This window comes from Mustela lutreola, chromosome 1 (genome assembly GCF_030435805.1).
Source record: "Mustela lutreola isolate mMusLut2 chromosome 1, mMusLut2.pri, whole genome shotgun sequence".
Classification (NCBI taxonomy): domain Eukaryota; kingdom Metazoa; phylum Chordata; class Mammalia; order Carnivora; family Mustelidae; genus Mustela; species Mustela lutreola.
In genome coordinates, this window is record NC_081290.1 from 199953067 (window position 1) to 199973509 (window position 20443).

The following is a 20443-nucleotide window of genomic DNA, read 5'->3' on the forward strand; positions in this document are numbered from 1 at the left end:
CTGGGTGCAACAGGTATGGCAGATGCAATCATTGGTATTTCAGAGAGACAGGGACTGATGTACAGAGAAGGGGCTACACAGTCATGCAATTGATCAGGTTGAAGGGAGGGCTCTGGAATCCTGCTCCAGCAATACTTCTCTCTCATCCTCTGTGCTCCTACTGGTTTCCACAGCCTGCCTTTCATATGTTCAACTCGTCCTTTCTTCGACAGAGAAACCTTGACACCTCTCCAGGCACTGTACATAAATAAGTATCTCCCAAAATATATACACCCGCATGTGCAAAGATGAGCACATATTTACACACAAGCACACACTCGTGCACAGATATTTGCACACACACACCCATACATATATGGGTACCTTCCCTTCTCCTAGAAAGAACTCATTTATATTCCAGAGAAAAGGGCTCTCTCCTCTAGCCCCCTCCCCCATACTCTTTAGTCCCTCTCCTCTCTCTCCTTTTCCAGATGCCTCACATACTTTTGAGGTTCTGCTCCTTGACCCTTACGCATTGTCCTGTAAGGAGCTGGGGCATGAGGAACAGGGGTGTTACTAAGAATCTCTGTGAGTCACCAGTCAGAATGGCTAAAATTAACAAGTCAGGAAATAACAGATGCTGGCGAGGATGTGGAGAAAGGGGAACACTCTTATACTGTTGGTGGGAATGCAAGCTGGTGCAACCACTCTGGAAAACAATGTGGAGGTTCCTCAAAAAGTTGAAAATAGAGTTACCCTACAACCCAGCAATCATACTTCTAGGTATTTACCCTAAAGATGCAAATGTAATGATCCGAAGGGGCACGTGCACCTGAATGTTTATAGCAGCAATGTCCACAATAGCCAAACTATGGAAAGAACCTAGATGTCCATCAACAGATGAATGGATAAAGAAGATGTGGTAGGTATACACAATGGAATACTATGCAGCCATCAAAAGAAATGAAATCTTGCCATTTGCGAAGACATGGATGGAACCAGAGGGTATTACGTTTAGTGAAATAAGTCAGTCAGAGAAAGACAATTATCATATGATCTCCCTGATATGAGGAAGTGGAGATGCAACGTAGGGGTTTGGGGGGGTAGGAAAAGAATCAATGAAACAAGATGGGATTGGGAGGGTGACAAACCATAGGAGACTCTTAATCTCACAAAACAAACTGAGGGTTGCCAGGGGGAGGGGGGCAAGGAGAGGGTAGTGGGGTTATGGACATTGGGGAGGGTATGTGCTATGGTGAGTGCTGTGAAGTGTGTAAATCTGGTGATTCACAGACTTGTACCCCTGGGGCTAATAATAACACATTATATGTTAATAAAAATATATAAAAATTTTTTTAAAAAGATTCTCTGTGAGTGAATAAAAAGCCTCTTATTTGGGGGTGCCTCAGTGGCTCAGTTGGTTAAGTGTCTGCCTTCAGCTCAGGTCATGATCTCAGGGTCCTGGAATCAAGCCCCACATCAGGCTCCCTGCTCAGCAGGGAGACTGCTTCTCCCTCCCCCTTTGCCCCACCCCCAACCTGTGTGTGCTAGCTCACTCTCTGTCTCACAAATAAATAAATAAAATCTTTTTTTTTTTTAAATCTCTGATCCAGAGATCTTACACCAGGATATTAAAAACTGAACAAAAGCTATCTGCCCTACGGATTGCATGGAACACTGGGTGTGGTGCAAAAATAATGAATAACGCTGAAAATAAATAAAAAATAAATTTTAAAAAAAGTTATCTGCCCTAAACCTCTATTGTCTTTTTTCCCTAGACTTGATATTGATATTATTCATAATAATGATATTATTCATAATAATAGGCACATTTATTTGGGTGCTTACTCTATTCCAGGCACAGGATGAAAAGCTGTACTTGCCCAAGGTCACCTGGCTGGTAGTGGTAGCCAAGAGAACAGGTGCCTTTGGTCGGGCCGTTCTGCATCCCGGACATCTGCTTTACTGTGCAGCGAGGCAGTGCTGGCTGTTTGGACAGAATACTGGTGAGCAGGCTCCCAAGTTGTAGGCAGGAATGCTGAGTCCCAGATGGAGAAAGTCTACAGAAGTGGTAGCTTGCTCTGCACGATGCGATTTGCCCCCAGCTAAGCTGATGGCTTTTACTGCTTCCTGGCCATGAGGTTCTCCTGTTACGATGAGAATGACTTGAGCAATCCTCCACTTGCCAACACTATGAAGATGACAAGCTTGCCAGTCTGCTGTGGCTTTCCCCCCACCCTCCACAGCACCAGGCCAGTCCCAGACCGAAGTGCCATCAGCAAGAGCCACATGCTGAGCTGGATTCCCAGTGCTGAGTCTCAGTGGGACCCCAGAGTGGCCTAGAGGTGGAGAAATGGAGTGTGTGCCAGAGACCCCAGTCCTGGGCAGTTAGAGACAGCATTCACTCCTGCCTCTGTACTTTTTTTTTTTTTTTAAGATTTTATATACATATTTCAGAGAGGGTGGGGAACACAAGCAGGAGGAGCTGCAGAGGAAAAGGGAGAAACAGACTTGCTGCTGAGCAGGGATCCCAACGTGGGGCTCGACCCCAGCACCCTGGGATCATGACTTCAGCCAAAGGCAGACGCTTAACCGACTGAGCCACCCTTGTGTCTCTGCTACTGCCCATCTGCTCATGCCGTGTCTCCCCCTGGAATGCCTTCTCCCTTCCTCTACATCAGCTCAAACCATACTCAAGTCTCAGCCCTTCTCTGAAGTTCTCCCTTCTGTGAACTGACTAACAATTTAGCTCTGGCACAGAGTCTAACAGAGGTTGGACCTCACGACCTAGATGCAACACAACGATTCAACAAGTGCAATATTCGTAAGTGACCTAATCAGTGTCGTGCAAAGGGTTGGTGATGGGGGGCTGAGGTGGGTAATGGACTCCTGCCTTATGGAGTTTACAGTCCAGTGGGGAAGACAAATGAAACAAAGAATTTCAAGTATGAGTGGGAGGGCAAGGGAGGTAAAGACCGCTTGGGTGCCGAGAACGCAAGAACTTATCTGAACCAAAGGAATCAAGGAAAGCCTGCCAGATCACGGGTTTTCCTACTCCTTAGTCAATTTGTGAGTTGAAGTCTTGTCTTCTCTATAAACGGCATATGCTGCAAGACAAATAACTGTGTGCACTATAGCCCTTGTGTCCTGCGTAATTGTTCATGAGAAATCATCAGAGAACACCAGCCAGCTTGACCAAGACCCAAGACCCGCACAAGCCGTGGCTGCACCAAAAGTAGAATTTAGGAAAATCCTGGGGCTTCATCATCAAGAAAAGGTATGTTTGTATAAATTTTGCTGCCCTGACTCCTTTGCCTTGTTTCCTATCTTAGTATCCTCTCTCTGAGCTGCTGGTGTAGGCCTAGAAGGAATTATAACCCCAGATAAAAAGCAAATGTGGGTCCTGCATAGGCCTGTAGGAGATTACACAATAGGAAAGTGCCAGGACCCTAGATCCGACAGCCTGAGCAGAAGGCAGAAGCTCTGCCTTTCTTCCTGAAAAGTCCTCAATTAATCCAGCTGAACAAAACTGATCTCCTTCCATGTTCTTAAAAATTGTACTCTGTGCTAAGAAGTGCGGAGGCCCTGGGAGGGTATGCAGGTGCCTGGGCTGTGAAGTGCCTCAAGGACCTTACTGGTGAGTCAGAGAACAAATCCACTCAGAGATACTAATAATAATGACAGTTTCCAATTAGCGTATGTCCCCCAGGACCAGGTCCTGAGGGCTTTGTGTCTGGTGCCCCCTTACCCGCCCCCCTGCCCTGTGTTCCAGCGAAGGTATGAGTATGCCCATATTTAGAATAAGGAAACTGAGGTTTTCACTTGCTCAAAGCCGTAGCAGGCTAGCTGCCAAGCCGGGATCTGAACCCAGCTTCTGGGTGGGGCTCCACGGCCTGTGTCTGTGTTTCACTGCAGTACACTGGCCACAGAGGCAAAGGGTTTATTTTCACTTCATAAAGAAGAAGAAAGGAAGTGCTTCACTAGAGATACAGAAAGTGTCATGGGAGTACAGAGGGGGTCAAATGGCTTGAGAGCAGAGGGGTTAGGAAGGGTTTCATGTGAAGGTAGCAATTTTTAAATACTAATTTTTGTTTTTAGTTTTTTGGATCCAGAAAGATCCTTTAAGATCAACTAGTTCGGCATTTCTTGGGTGTGGCCAAGATGTTCCTTTATAGTGTGTGTGTGCATGTATGTGCGTGTGTGTATGTATGTGTGTGTAGGGGTTGTGTAGGGGGTATAGGTGTGTATGGGCATCGTTTTAAAAGCCTGGGAAAGGTTGTAAATCATATCCCACTCTTGGTGACCCACCAATGCCCATTAGCAAATTAAAGGCTCTGAAAAGTCATGTGGGAAGGAAATCTGTTCGTCCCAGAGTTTCCCAAACCTACTTGATCATGCCACCCTCTTCTGAAAAACCCTGATGAACATCTCAAGGGATTCCTATTCCTTGGAATATTTGGATTGTCCATGGTTTTACCTACAATGGGAAGTAAGATCAGAGAGGGTAAGCGCTGGGCCAGGGCTCCCGCAAGACAGGAGGCAGGACTGGACTGGCACAGATCAGGACTGGGAAGAGTGGGGAAGATTCTGAGGATTCTGTGTGAGGCAAGGCCTGGAGCCCGGGAAGCTGCCCTTTGGTGTGGAGAAAGATGACCAGGCTTTTTTGTGTTCTGTAAAGTGCCTGAGGAACGAGGAAGATGGTGAGCCCAGCAGAGGGGTGGCACAGGGGCCAGTTGGGGGGGGCAGGGGGCAAAGTTTGGGTCAGGTGTTGTCTTTACTCAGTAGCAGGGAGCCACTGAAGGTTTGAGGGCATGGAAGACGTATGATTAGATCTGTGCCTCAGGAAAACTTCAGTGAAAATGTGTGCAGGTTAGAATGGCCAAGAGAAGAGAGAGCAAAGACGGGGGAATGAAGGCAGGGAAGAGGCACTGGGAACTGGACAGGGTTTCTCCCCGTTCACAGAGGAGAGGAAGGCGGGCAGCAGAAGTCAGCCAGCTCTGTGACATGTAGCCGACCTCGAGTAGAGCCAACAAACTGCTACCTTGATGGTGGTGATTTCCTCGTTTTTTGTTTTTATTTTTAAGATTTATGTCTTTGTTTTGATAGAAGGAGTGAGCTTGCATGCGAGTGAGGGAAGGGGAAGAGGCAGAGGGAGAGAGAGAATCTTCAACAGACTCCTCGCTGAGTAGGGAGTCAGACATGGGACTCGATCTCCCCACCCTGAGATCATGACCTGAGCCGAGATCAAGAGCCGGATGCTTAACCAGCCAACTGAGCCACCTAGATGCCCATCGTTTGGAGTCTTAAAATAATCAGTTTTTAGATTTTTTGTTTTTAACAACTTTGTTGATATATGTGTGATATATGGCACATACCACACAATCCACCCATTCAAAGGATACAAGTCATACCCTTTAATACACTCATAGACACAGACACACCCTTTATGGGGCTGCTTGGCGTGGAATCTGCTTGAGATTCTCTCTCTTTCTGTCCCTCCTGCTTGTGCGCTCTCTCCCTCTCTCTCAAATAAATAAGTAAATCTTAGAAGAAAGAAAGAAAGAGAAAGGGAGAGAGAGAAAAAGAAAGGAAGGAAGGAACCCACTTCCTTACTTCTTCATACCTTCCAGCCCCAAGCAGCCACAAACCTACTTGCCGTCTCTGTGGGTTTTCCTATTCTGGACATTTCGTGTTAACACATTCGTATAATCTGGATTTTGTGATTGGATCTTTTCACTTAGCCTAATGTTTTCAAGTTTCCTCCATGTTGAGAGTCACGTATCAGTACCTCATTCCCTTTTATGCACAAATACTATTCCGTTGTACAGTTACACTATGTTTATTTCTCCATGTGTCAGTCTATGGACATTGGAGCTGTTTCCATCTTTTGGCTATTAGGAACAATGCTGCTAGAAATATCCATGTACACATTTTGTGCAAACGGATGTTTTTATTTCCTTGGGTATATGCCTGGGAGTGGACTTGCTGGATCAGATGGTAACTGTATGTTGAACATTTTGAGAAACTGCTAGATGGTTTTCCAGAGCATGCATGCCCTTGGACGGTTCCACAAACAGTGTACAAGGGTTCTGTTTCTCCATGTTCTCCCCAACTTTTGCCATCATTTGCCTTTTTCATTTTAGCCATCCTCAGGAGTATGAAGTGGTACCTCATTGTGGTCGCAATTTGCATTTCCTTAATGACTAACGATGTTGAACATCTTTTCATGCACCTATTTGTATATTTGTCTTGGAGAAACGTCTGTTCAGATCCTTTGCCCAATTTTAAATTTGGTTTTTTCTTTGTTATTGATCTGTATAAACTCTCTGTATCGTCTATAAATAAGCCCCTTATGAGATATATGATGTATAAATATTTCCTGCCATTATGTGGGGTACCTTTGCACTTTCTTGATGGTATTCTTTGAAGCACAGAATTATTCTTTTCATTTTGGTGAAGTCCAATTTGCCTATTTTTTTTTTCTTTTGTTGCTTGTGCTTTGGTGTCAGATCTAAGGAACCATGGACTAATCTAAGATCACAAAGAGGTAGAAGTCCAACTTCATTTCTTTGCATATGGATAATAACCGGCATCATTTCATTCCTTTTTCAAATCATTTTATTTTTTTATCATGATAAGTGTACTCTTTAATCCTCACCCCCATTTCCTCCATCCCCCCCCCACCTGCCTCCTTTCTTGTAATCATTAGTTTGTTCTCTACAGTTAAGAGTCCATTTCTTGGTTTGCTTCCCTCTCTCTTTTTTCCTTTGTTCACTTGCTTGGTTTCTTAAATTGCTCATAGGGTATCTGTCTTTCTCTGACTGACTTATCTCACTTAGAGTAACACTCTCTAGTTCCATCCATATCATTGCAAATGGCAAGATTTCATTCCTTTTTATGGCTAAGTAATACACTATTGTATCTATTTACCACATCTTCTTTATCCATTCATCTATCAATGGACACTTGGGCTGCTTGCATAGTTTGGCTATTGTAAATAACGCTGCAGCAAACTTAGGGGTGCATGTGTGCCTTTGAATAAGTGTTTTTGTATTTTTTAGGCAAATACCCAGTAGCATAACTACGGGATTATAGGGTAGTTCTATTTTTAAGTTTTTGAGAAATCTTCATACTGTTTTCCACAGAGGCAACATGACTTTACATTATCCTTGAGGGTTCCTTTTTCTCCACACCCTGGCCAACCCCTGTTGTTTCTTGTATTGTTGATTTTGGCCAATCTGACAGGTGGGAGGTGATACCTTATTGTAGTTTTGATTTTGCATTTCCTTGATGGTGAATGATGTTGAGCATCTTTCCACGAGTCTGTTGGCCACCTGGATGTCATTTCTTTTTCTTTTTTTTAATTTATTTTTTATTTATTTTCAGCATAACAGTATGGATGTCATTTCTTTGGAGAAATGTCTGTTTATGTCTCCTGCCCATTTTTAAATTGGATTATTTGTTTTTTGGGTGTTGACTTGTATAAATTCTTTATATATTTTGGATAACCCTTTATCAGATATGTCATTTGCAAATACCTTCCCCCATTCAGTAGGTTGCCTACCAGCATCATTTCTTGAAAAAAAACACATTTTCCCCCATTGAATTATCTTGACATTCTTATTTAATATCAATTGACCATAGATGTCAAGGATTATTTCTGGGCTCTCAATTCTATTCCATCAAACTATAAGTCTAGCCTTATGCCTAGGCCACACTGTCTGGACTGTAGTTTTGCAGTAAGTTTGAAATCAGGGAGGGTAAGTCCTTCAACTTTGTTCTTGTTCAATGTTGTTTTCACCATTCTGGATCCCTTACATTTCTATATGAATTCTAGAACCAGACTGTCAGTTTCTGTAAACACACCATCTGGGATATTTTTTAAATTTTTTTATAAACATATATCTTTATCCCCAGGGGTACAGGTCTGTGAATCGCCAGGTTTACACACTTCCCAGCACTCACCAAAGCACATACCCTCCTCAATGTCCATAACCCCACTTCCCCCCCCCCCAGCAACCCTCAGTTTGTTTTGTGAGATTAAGAGTCACTTATAGTTTGTCTCCCTCCCAATCCCATCTTGTTTCATTGATTCTTCTCCTACCCACTTAAGCCCCCATGTTGCATCACCACTTCCTCATATCAAGGAGATCATATAATAATTGTCTTTCTCTGACTGACTTATTTTGCTAAACATAATACCCTCTGGTTCCATCCATGTCTTCGCAAATGGCAAGATTTCATTTCTTTTGATGGCTGCATAGTATTCCATTGTGTATACCTACCACATCTTCTTTATCCATTCATCTGTTGATGGACATCTAGGCTCTTTCCATAGTTTGGCTATTGTGGACATTGCTGCTATAAACATTCGGGTGCACGTGCCCCTTTGGATCACTACGTTTGTATCTTTAGGGTAAATACCCAGTAGTGCAATTGCTGGGTCATAGGGCGGTTCTATTTTCAACATTTTGAGGAACCTCCATGCTGTTTTCCAGAGTGGTTGCACCAGCTTGCATTCCCACCAACAGTGTAGGAGGGTTCCCCTTTCTCCGCATCCCCGCCAGCATCTGTTATTTCCTGACTTGTTGATTTTAGCCATTCTGACTGGTGTGAGGTGATATCTCATTGTGGTTTTAATTTGTATTTCCCTGATGCCGAGTGATATGGAGCACTTTTCATGTGTCTGTTGGCCATCTGGATGTCTTCTTTGCAGAAATGTCTGTTCATGTCCTCTGCCCATTTCTTGATTGGATTATTTGTTCTTTGGGTGTTGAGTTTGCTAAGTTCTTTATAGATTTTGGACACTAGTCCTTTATCTGATATGTCATTTGCAAATATCTTCTCCCATTCTGTCAGTTGCCTTTTGATTTTGTTAACTGTTTCCTTTGCTGTGCAAAAGCTTTTGATCTTGATGAAATCCCAATAGTTCATTTTTGCCCTTGCTTCCCTTGCCTTTGGCAATGTTCCTAGGAAGATGTTGCTGCAGCTGAGGTCGAAGAGGTTGCTGCCTGTGTTCTCCTCAAGGATTTTGATGGATTCCTTTCTCACATTGAGGTCCTTCATCCATTTTGAGTCTATTTTTGTGTGTGGTTTAAGGAAATGGTCCAATTTCATTTTTCTGCACATGGCTGTCCAATTTTCCCAACACCATTTATTAAAGAGGCTGTCTTTCTTCCATTGGACATTCTTTCCTGTTTGTCGAAGATTAGTTGACCATAGAGTTGAGGGTCTATTTCTGGGCTCTCTATTCTGTTCCATTGATCTATGTGTCTGTTTTTGTGCCAGTACCATGCTGTCTTGATGATGACAGCTTTGTAATAGAGCTTGAAGTCCGGAATTGTGATACAACCAACTTTGGCTTTCTTTTTCAATATCCCTTTGGCTATTCCAGCTCTTTTCTGGTTCCATATAAATTTTTTAAAATTATTTGTTCCATTTCTTTGAAAAAGATGGATGGTACTTTAATAGGAATTGCATTAAATGTGTAGACTGCTTTAGGTAGCATAGACATTTTCACAATATTTATTCTTCCAATCCAGGAGCATGGAACATTTTTCCATTTCTTTGTGTCTTCCTCAATTTCTTTCATGAGTACTTTATAGTTTTCTGAGTATAGATTCTTAGCCTCTTTGGTTAGGTTTATTCCTAGGTATCTTATGGTTTGGGGTGCAATTGTAAATGGGATGGACTCCTTAATTTCTCTTTCTTCTGTCTTGTTGTTGGTGTAGAGAAATGCAACTGATTTCTGTGCATTGATTTTATATCCTGACACTTTACTGAATTCCTGTACAAGTTCTAGCAGTTTTGGAGTGGAGTCTTTTGGGTTTTCCTGGGATTTTGATATGGATCGTGTTCAATTTACAGACCACTTAGAGGATTATTGCCATCTGATAATGTTAAGTCTTCTAACCTATGAAGATAAGTTGTCTTTCTATACCTCACTCCTTTTCTTCCCTAACAATATTCCATTGTATAGATATAGCACTTTTTATTTAACCATCTGGACATATGGACATTTGGACTGTTTTCTCTTTGGGGCTATTCTGAGTAACACTGCTATGGATATTTTTGCACATGTTTTTGTGAGGATGTGTCTTCATTTTTCTTGGATTTCTTGGATCACTTAGGATTGACTTGCTGGGTCATATGGTAACTCTAGGTCTAACATTTTGAGGAACCTCCAGACTGCTTTCCAAGGGAGCTGCACTATTTTACATTCACTATTTTTATGTTTTCAGCAATGCACAAGAATTCCAATTTCTCCACATCTTAACTAACATTTGTTATCACCAATTTTAGCCATCATAGTGGGTGTGAAGTGGTGTATCATTTTGGTTATGATTTGCGTTTCCCTAATGGCTTAATGACATTGAACACTTTTTTTCATGTATTTATTGTCTATCCCCTTCCCTTAATTCAAGGGCTTTGGGAATAATGAAGAGCCATGGGCAACTCAAACTAGTTGACTGGCCACTCCTGGCCCAAGGCATGGGTATCCAAGCACAATGAGCAATGCCCACAGCCTCTCTTCTGTGATCAGCTGCCCTGAACCCAGGAAGTGTGGTCGGTTATGCCCAAGGCAGCTCCTGTAGCCACAGGCAGCAAGTAGTCCCAGCACGGTAGGTGGTAGAAAGCTTTTGAGAGAAGCGGTGGCTCATTCTGAGCCCACCTATTTGCTCAGCTGCTTCCAAAAGAATCTGCCTGTTTCCTTAAGTCTAAAACAGAAAACATACGGAAGCACACAGATCTTTGAAGCCTTGAGGAAGATAAATAAGTGACAAAAGGGTGGCATCTGTCTGACCGGGCTTTGTCAGAAAAAGAGGAGGGAGTGGTTCAGAGAATCCACACTGCCCCATGAGTGTCAGGGAGCACAGCAAGGAGGCATCTGAAGGCCTGGGTATTTGCTGGACCTCCAGAGGGCTCCGCTGGTGAAGAGGTCCTGCTCCTCTCTCAGAGCCCGGCGATGAGACTGCACGGAATGAGTGCCAGGCGTGAAGCCCCTTGGATAGCGCCAGTCAGAGCTGCCTCCCAGCCAAGACCAGCTGTGGGAGGAGATAAAGAACAAACATCTATTTGTCCCCTTCTCTGCTTGAAAATGTCATGAGGTCAGAGGAAAGACGTGGACACAGGTTGCTAGAGTTGACTAGTGTCTTTGGTTCACATGCTCTTGGGGACGTATCATGACTAGAAAGTGCATGTCCAGGGAAAATGAAGTAGCAACACACCGAATGCCACTCTGGAGGAGACTGGGCTTTCAGCTGACCTCGGAAGCATGGTGGGTGCTCAGAGGATAAAGACCAAGTGGTGAAAGGCTTGTCATGGTCATGGGCATCTTTTTTTTTTTTTTTTTTAAGATTTATTTATTTATTTGACAGACAAGAGATCACAAGTAGGCAGAGAGGCAGGCAGAGAGAAAGAGGAGGGAGCAGGCTCCCTGCTGAGCAGAAAGCCCAATGCAGGACTCGATCCCAGGATCCTAAGATCATGACCTGAGCCGAAGGCAGAGGCTTAACCCACAGAGCCACCCAGGTGCCCCAGTCATAGGGATCTTAAAAATGATACTCCCTTTGAAGAAAGAGGTATAAAGGATAACATGTAATAATTGTTTGAAATTGCTTTAAGCAAAGCTGTTCAATAGAAGAGGAACCAGCTTTTGTGTGTGTGACTAGGGAGCAGAACCAGGACCCATCTGCAGAAGTTACATTGACATGGTTTGAACTCGTTCTAAGTAAGAACTTTAACCACATGAACTCTCTGATGACAGAATTGACCACCTTGTAAGGTAATGAATTTTCTGACACCAGAAGGGCTAATGCAGAGGTTGGGTACCTGTTTATACAGGATGATAAGAAGAAGAGTCAGACATTTGAAAGAGGGCCTGGTGGAGTCTCACAAAACTTCAGATTCTGAAATTCTCTAAATCTATTTGGGTTGAACCATGTATATTTGCCACTGTTCCTCTTTGTGGCCTGTTGGACCTCACTGGCTCGAGAGTAGCCCAGTCAATTCTCAGGCATCTGCACCAAAGGGGAACCATAATAGCACATTACATCCAAACCAATAGCAACTTGTCAAACTGATTGGGTTTTTTTAATTATTATTAGTTAAATTCAGTTAGCCAACATAGAGTACATCATCAGTTTCAGATGTAGTGTTCAATAATTTATCAGTTGGATCTGATCTTACAGTATGTTTGATTTGGGGGCATCTCCTCGTGTTTTATTTAGACTAATAGTTTGGAGATTTTTCCAATTCCATTGGATCCTGCACTATTTAATGATGTTACAGGAGACAGACTATCCATTAATATCAAGACCTCCTGACATTTCTGGCAACTAAATCATCTAGCTCAGAATCTGAGCTAGCTCAGAGTCTCTACTAGGCTGAATTACAATAGAAGGGGAATTTCTCTGTTTTGGAGAGGTATAAGCTAAGGGATCATTGGCATGGATGAGCCCCATTATGTTGGTGACTACTCCAGAAATAAGTTTTGCCAGATTGGAACTTAGGGATTCTTCAAACCCTTTGAAGGGGGACGGGGAGTAGGAGATAGAGCTTGAAGTCCTTCTCAGAGTGTTGTCCTGGACCTCAGTCAGGCTCCATTCATGAAGAGTAAATATTCCTACTGCACAGGGGTGCATGGAACTGCTGAGTAGACAGATGGAATGGAAAGTAGAAAAGTAAGGTACAAAGCACACACAACTTTGCATCCCTGGTGACTATGAAAGTGAAATGAACTTGATCCATAAAAGCAATGCTGGGGTGGCTCAGTTGGTGAGGCCCCTGGCTCTCGGTTTTGGTTCAGGTTGTGGTCTCAGGGTCATGGGATCGAGCCCCATATCAGGCTCCACACTCCGTAGGAAGTCTGCTTGAAGATCCTTTCCCTCTCCCTCTCCCTCTGCCCCTCTCCACCTCACATGTACATTATCTCTGTCTTTCAAATGAATAGATAAATCTCTTTTTTTAAATGTGCACTTTTATAAAACAACAGAAAGACTAAAAATTAGCATATCAGTAAAAAAGTTCGTAATTGAAAAGAGCATATTTCCTTCATCTTTGCCCAGCACTGCTGCTAGCCATGGCACTGCAGAGGGAGGTTGAACGATGTAATGGTTAAGAGATCTGGCTCTGGACCCAGACTTCCTGAATTCCAATCTTGGTTCTGCCGCTCACTAGCTGTGTGACCTGCAGCAAGTTACTTTACCTCTCTGTGCTTCAGTTTTCACATCTATAAAAAAGATAAGGATGGTGATAATAGTGTCTATCTCATGAGAAACAGTAAGATTTAAGTGTAACATACTTACAATGTTGTCTATCAATAGTATATACTCAATGTGCTCAATGATACTGTTTCTTATTATATTACAGGAATTAATGTTCTCACAATAGGAAGTTCAATCCCAGGTCAACTGGAGGGACAGGTAGGGCAGTGAAGGTAGGATTTCTTTCTATGAGATCCTTCCTTCCTTCCTTCCTTCCTTTCTTTTTAAGATTTTCTTCATTTATTTGACAGAGAGAGACAGCAAGAGGGAACATAACCCAGGGGAGACGGAAAGGGAGAAGCAGGCTTTCTGCTGAGCAGGAAGCCCTATGCGGGGCTCCATCCCAGGACCCCAGGATCATGACCTGAGCTGAGGGCAGAGGCTTAATGACTGAGCTACCCAGGCGCCCCTCTTTCTGAGAAGTGTCAATGAGAAAGATGTAACACGATATTTGAGCACAGCTATAGTTTTCAGTAGTTGCTATATTCTTCAGTAGAATCACCTGAAGAGATTTTAGCCAAATGAAGCCTGGCTGTATCCTGACCAATTAAATGATAATATCTGGGAGTGAAGCCCAGACTATCTTCTTTTTCAAAAGCTCACCAAGTGAAAGTAACGTAGAGCAGGGGCTGAGAATGGCTGGCCTCGAATCTTTTCACTTAACGTATGGTTCAGGGATCAGCGGCATCAGCATCGCTGGGGGGCATGTAAGAAATGCAGGGTCTGGGCCAGGACCGTCTGAATCCAAAGCTTCCTCTTGACATGATCACATTCTGATTCACACCCCCTCTGATGTCTGAGGAGGTACTGGAGTAGATGACTTCCAAGGTCACTTCTCGCTCCCAGGGAGGCGTCTAATAAATGCCGAATGAAACAGTGGCAGTTATGTGAAGTCCCAGAAAAGTCTGAGGCAGAAAGACTTTTGGAACCTGGACCAGCAGGGATGTCATCCGAGCCCAAACCTGATTTTTCCCCAGGCATGGAAATCTTGACAAAAGCACACCTGTGCTCACAGACCAAGGATAATTAATTAGCGGGGTGCCCCTGGCACTCAGGCTTCTGGTGCCAATGGAAAGGGATGAGAAGAAGTGACATAGATTGATAGGAACCAGAGACAGAGAGGAGAAGAGATAAGATAATAATTTCATTTTCCAGAGGTCTCCGTGAACCCTGGTTTTGATGCATTTCCAGTGCCGTGGCTGGTTCCTCTGACTTACTCATACTTCGAACTGGCAACCTCCCTACAGACGTGCCCACCCACTTACACAGGAAACCTGAACTCCTGTTTGTTATATCTTTCCCGCTGCTGTTCTCTTTCTCTTTCCTAGCCATTAGAGCACAGCTTTACCCTCCTACCAACCCCTATTATTTCTGTCCTCTTGCATAACCCTCCAAGTCCACCTGCTCTTAACCTGAGTTTCTCCATCACTGAGTCACTTACCTCCTTCACATGCTGATGAGCAAGGCACTGTTCCGGGTGGTGATAGGGAGCAAGAACTGAGGGATGGCCACTGCATAAAATAGAACCAAAAATTCAAAACCAACTCCAATGTCAACACATCCTGTCAGCTATGTCAATGGGAACTCACCAGACCTAGTGATAAATTCAATCAACAAAAGGCTAGTAGGCTTCTAGAACTTGACAACATGGCTGAAGAAGACCCATGGAGGACACAACCAAGTTCCTTGGTGCAGGGATCAGCCCTCCACCCTCCACTTTTCTTTTTTCTTTTCTTTTCTTTTTTTTTTTTAGAGAGAGAAAGTGAGAGGGGGTATAGGGGTAGGGAGGAGCAAAGAGAGAGAGAGGAACTCTCCAGCCAACAGGGGACTCGATCTCACGACCCCTGAGATCGTGACCTCAGGTGAAATCAAGAGTTGGATGATTAATCCACTGAGCCACTCGGGCGCCCCAGCCTTCCTTTTTTTTTTTTTTTTTTTTTTTTTATTGTGGTGAAATACACACACATAAAAATTACCATTGTAACCATTTTAAAGTGTAAAGTTCCATGGCATTATGTATATTCACATTGTGTGTAACTACCACCAGCGTCCATCTCTAGAAACTTTTCATCTTCCCAAACTGAAACTCGGTACCCATTAAACACTAACTCCCCATTCCCCCATCCTCCTGGGCCCTTGGAAATTCTATTATATTTTTTGTGTCTATGAATTTGATACCTCATATGACTGAAATCATATAGTATTTGTCTTTTTGTGTCTGGCTTATTTCCCTGAGCTTAATGTCTTCAAGGTTTATCCATACTATAGCATGTGACAGAATTTCCTTCCCATTTTTACCCCACATCTTGGCACTCTAGAAGACGAGGAATGATCACTTATCTGGATAAGGTCATTCTGTGTCACTGGAGAGGACACAGGGAGACATACAATTTATCTCTGCTCCCTGAGCAACAGTAATCAAGTCAAGGAATTGGATCCTGGAGGGGTTAGAGCCTTTGTCTGTGAGTGTCACTGGAAAAAGTTGAGGGGTAAATGGAAGGAGTCCATAAAGAGGAGACTAGAACAAAGACCCAGAGGTGGGCATAGAGGTGGTATGCATGTGTGTGCCTGATGGGAAAGACTTGTCCAGCTAGCTTAGCTGCCTGAATTCCAGCTCAGATGTCAGCCATGGGTAATGCTGGGGTTCAAGAGCACAGGTTTGTGCAATGTCATCTCTCACCCTGGGCTGTGCTTAGTTTTCCGGTGGCCCATCTTCAACGTACTTACATCGGGGCCATGGCGGACTCTAGCCAGCTCAGCCCCTCCTTCCTCCCTTCCCTAGCTCAAACCCAGGACATAGTCTGAACCCACTTCTCAGGGAGCAGCAAACGTGGGAAGTATCTCAGAATAAGACACCAGTGCTAAAAGGAACCTCCAGAGGGCCATACCCTCACTTGATTCTGAGGAAACGGAGGCCCAGGAGGGTGAAGTAACTTGCCCGAAGTCACATAGCAGAGCAAAGACAATTCAGGATCTGCTCTTTGCCAAGTTGGTTTCATCTAAGCTGTCATGGCTTCAGTAACAGTGAATTCTCCTTCTCCCTATCTTTCCCAGCCTCTAGACCCTCCCCCTGCCTCAGTACCCCTGCCTGCCCACATCTCCAGAAGCAGCCTTGAAGTCCCCTCCTCCTTCATCCATCATTCCAGGTCACTCCCCCGGTCTCCTGATTAGGCCTTCTCCCTTACCCTCTGGAACACCACCCCCCTTCCTTTTGTTGTGATTGCTTACTTTTTCAACCAAAACTCCCATGAGGCCTGGGGCAAACCATCTGTGGAGTAAATCCCAACTCGAATAAGCACTTACTGAACAAACTGAACGTTGCCGTAGAGATCTTGAAATACCTTTTCCACCTGAGACCCCAGCCCTCCGCTCCCCCCCCCCAACATCTTTGTTTCTAGGGCCCCTCAACTGCTCTCTTGTTGCTGTAGGATGACTGAAATGCCCTACAAGGGACAGTTCAAGATTTGAAATTACTACTATATTGATTCAGGCAAGTTCTTACCTTAGGAATTTTGGAACAATCTGGGCAAAAATGTCTGAAAGTCCCAACACACCTACTTTAATCTCATTAGTGCAAATTCAACTGACAGGCTCATGAAGCCACCCTGGGGTAGGGGGCGGGTGCTGAGCCCTACAAACACTTACAAGGGGCAATTTCCTTCACACCTGGAGATGAGAAATCACAGTTGACAGCCCTTGTTTTGAAAGACGGAAGATTGGTGATAAAGTCAGAGCTGCATGCAGAGAAAGGACGCATTCCATTCTCTCCCTGGGAGGGAGGGGCAGCGGATGGAAAGTGCTAGCAGAGGAAGGGAGCACAAAGGAAGACAGACGGAGTAGGCATCTCTGATGGTTCGCACCTCTGACAAGAGAGAACAGGGATTAAAGCCATCAAAACAAATCAGACTGCCGCCTCTCCCTTTGGTTTCCCTGAGGCCTCCTCTGTAAGTTCTAAATTTTTGCTCGTCCTCCTGAGTTCCATCAATACTGTACTTGCTCTCAGAGCCCACATTCTCTCCGTGACTCTCCAGCAGTGGCTCCCAGAATTCAGACCTGGAAACAGACCTTCTGACATAGCATTGCCAGATCTTTGTTTTGTCAAGGGAAGATGCAAACACAAAACAGAATGAAATGAGAAACAAGCAATTATCATCTCCACGATTTCTTTTTTTAAAACAGGTATTTTAATACCAAATAAATAAATAAAGCTCTTCCTAAAGCTTTTAAATTTGAGATGGTCCTTAGTATTTGAGAATAAAGCTCTAATGCGATTGGTAACTGAAAGCCACATTTCCAACTTCAACTCCTACGAGTCCCCAAACTGCTTCCCTCTTGAAATACAGCCTTTGATCCATCTTGACAAAACTATGTCTTTTGCACTCTGGCAATTCTCACTCATCCTGGAGCTCCTCTTGTTCTTCTTCTTCTTTTTTAATTTAAATTCAATTAGCTGGGGCACCTGGGTGGCTCAGTGGGTTAAGCTTCTCCCTTTGGCTCAGGTCATGATCTCAGGGTTCTGGGATCTAGCCCCGTACCCAGCTCTTGGCTCAACGAGGAGCCTGGTTCCCCCTCTCTCTCTGCCTGCCTCTCTGCTTACTTGTGATCTCTCTGTCAAATAAATAAAATATTTTAAAAAGAAATAAATTTAATTAGCCAATATATAGTACGTCATTAGGTTCAGATGTAGAGTTCCATAATTCATCAGTAGCCTATCACACCCAGTGCTCATTACATCCCCTGCCCTCTTTAATGCCCATCTGCTAGTTACCCCCTTCCCCCAACCCCCGCTCCTCCAACAACCCTCAGTTTGCTTCCTAGAGCTAAGAGTCTCTCCTGGTTTGCCTCCTTCTGAGATGACGCCCCTTCTTCTGAAGCCTCCCCTTCCTCTGCATGTAGAGGGTGTCTCCCCTCCCCCAGCCCCCAGCATTCCACAGAGAGTTCCCTCCCCAGCAGCAGTGCTCCTCCATTGGTGGAGGAAGGAACGACTGACACATCGGTCCACCCCTTCCTTCACCAACCCAGCATAGTGCTGGCACCACGAAGGCTACACCGGGAGAACACAAACTTGCCCTTGGGGAGTTTACTTTGAGGGAACTGGGTAAATCAAACAGACTGAAATGAGACAATATAAACCATTTGGAATCAGTGTGACTCAGATTATGGGCATAATAGCTGAGGGGATCTGAAGTGAAGGGAAAGTCATCTCTGGGTGGGGCTTGCCAGAGATGGTTTCATGGAAGAGATGAGTTTTCATCTGGGCCTTGAAAGAAGTACAGAATTTAAACTGGCAGAGGAAAGCCAGCATGAACAAGGAAGGGTGAAGAGTAGGAGTGAAGGCTCAGAGGAGTTGGGCAGTGACGAGAACCAGCTGGGGGCCAGGGTTCGAGCATGGTGGTAAGTACTGAGCCCCCAACAGGGCAGGGAGGGAGGCAGGTTGGACTAGACCAGGGGGAAATGAAATGCCTAGCAGAGTAATAGAATCTTACTGCTGGGAATAAAATTTTATTCTTTTTTACTGGAAAGATTAGGCATCATCCAGTCTCACCCACTCATTTCACGGATGTAAAAACCAAGGCACAGAGTGGAAGCATGCTCTTTCCAAGGTCATAGGAATAGCAGCATCGACAGTAAAAATAAATGCAGTGGCTGACTTTAATAGAACCCATAGGACAGGCTGAACACTGCTTGAAGCACTTTATCTGCATACCTCATTTAATCTTTTCCACCATTCTGTAAGGTAGGCACTGGACTTATCCCCATTGTGTAGGTCAGCAAACTGAGAAAGTAAGCAGCTTGCTCAAGTTCACAAGGTAACATTGACAAATGGCAGAGTCAACACTCTGGAACGGATCCCATAGGGCGCTAGTGCTCATGGAAAGAACATAGGATTTGGAATCAAAAGACATGCATTCAAATTCTGGCTCCACCCCAGTAGTCATGTGACCTCAGGCAAGCTACCTAACCTTGCTGATCCTCTGTTTCCTCATTGGTACAAAGCAGATAATAATTCCTACCCCACAGGATTTCTATGGGGATTAAATAAGATTATATGTGTCAAGTTCTTGGCACATAGTATGTGCTCAATAAACACTGGTTTCCTCCCCTCTCCATCTCCTTCCTTCTAGAAGCCTTCGCACCCCCTCTGTGGTCCTATGGATTCAATTCTGCCCACTCCCACCCCTCCCCTTCACCTCTGGACAATGGTCTTCCAGACTGGGGCCCTGGAGGTAACTGAGGGGTGGATGTCAGGGTTTGGAGAGGAGGAATCTGGTTTTCCTGGATATATTGGTACCATTCTCATTTGGCTCTGGTGATGTTAGCATCATGGGTGGCAGAAAAAATCTGCTCTCCTGCTTGGGGTGGGGTGTGGGAAGTCATCAGGAACCAGTGGAAAGACGTAGGCCAACCCTTTCATGGAATGACTTCTTCCTGGCCCAAGCCCTTGGCCTCTTGGGTGTCTTGAGTTCCTTATTCCTTCTCCACTTTCTCTACTCAACCTCTTACATGCTGAGTTGTGCTGCTTAATTGTTCCATAGGAGGCCTCGGAAAATATGTATGGGGAGACCAGTTGGTGGGAGCCAAGCAACTGTATCAAGAACTTTGCTCACATGAGGATGAGATTGGGAAATAAGATGGATATTTTCATTCCTGGCTAAGAGATGGGATAAGAGGAATGTTCCTCCCTGGAAATTTTGAGTGTTTAGCTAATTGAACAACATCTTGGCCTCTTGGTTGCAAAGCACCATCTTCTAAGCCTTCAAGTGTTAGTAAGCTTGAGCACTCAGGAAATTAGTGTTTGGTGGCTACCAAAGTGAATTAACTGTGTGATCAAGTCCCTCTGAAGAAAAGGCCGTTATTGGTGAGTTGGGAGTTAATAAGTCTGCATACTGTAGACTCTGTTTCTATTGGATTTAAATGAAGATGAAAAAGGACTCTGAGAAGGCACTGAGGATGGGACCTAGTATTTTGGAAGCCCACTGTGCACAGAGCACCGTATGAACACTCTGTATATGTATCTTGCTTCATCTTCCTGGCAACCCCATGAAGCTGATGAAAGTCAGTCAGCCAGGCCTGGGTGTTAATCAGTCTCACTTTCTAGCAGGGTGACTGAGGACCATTAACATCTCAGCCTTAATTTCCACATAGGAAAAGCAGGGATACTGGAGGAGTCCTAGTGGTTCAAAGATTGTACAATGAAG

The 20443-nt window shown here is 44.3% G+C and overlaps 1 long non-coding RNA gene across 1 annotated transcript in view; it reads left to right on the forward strand.

Annotated features, from left to right (window-relative positions):
* The first annotated feature begins 3058 nt into the window (after positions 1-3058).
* LOC131838571 (uncharacterized) overlaps positions 3059-20443 on the forward strand; it is a 33863-nt gene continuing 16478 nt past the window's right edge. The window contains exon 1 of the long non-coding RNA XR_009356652.1: positions 3059-3256. This is a non-coding gene — a long non-coding RNA (uncharacterized LOC131838571). The remainder of the gene's footprint in view (positions 3257-20443) is intronic.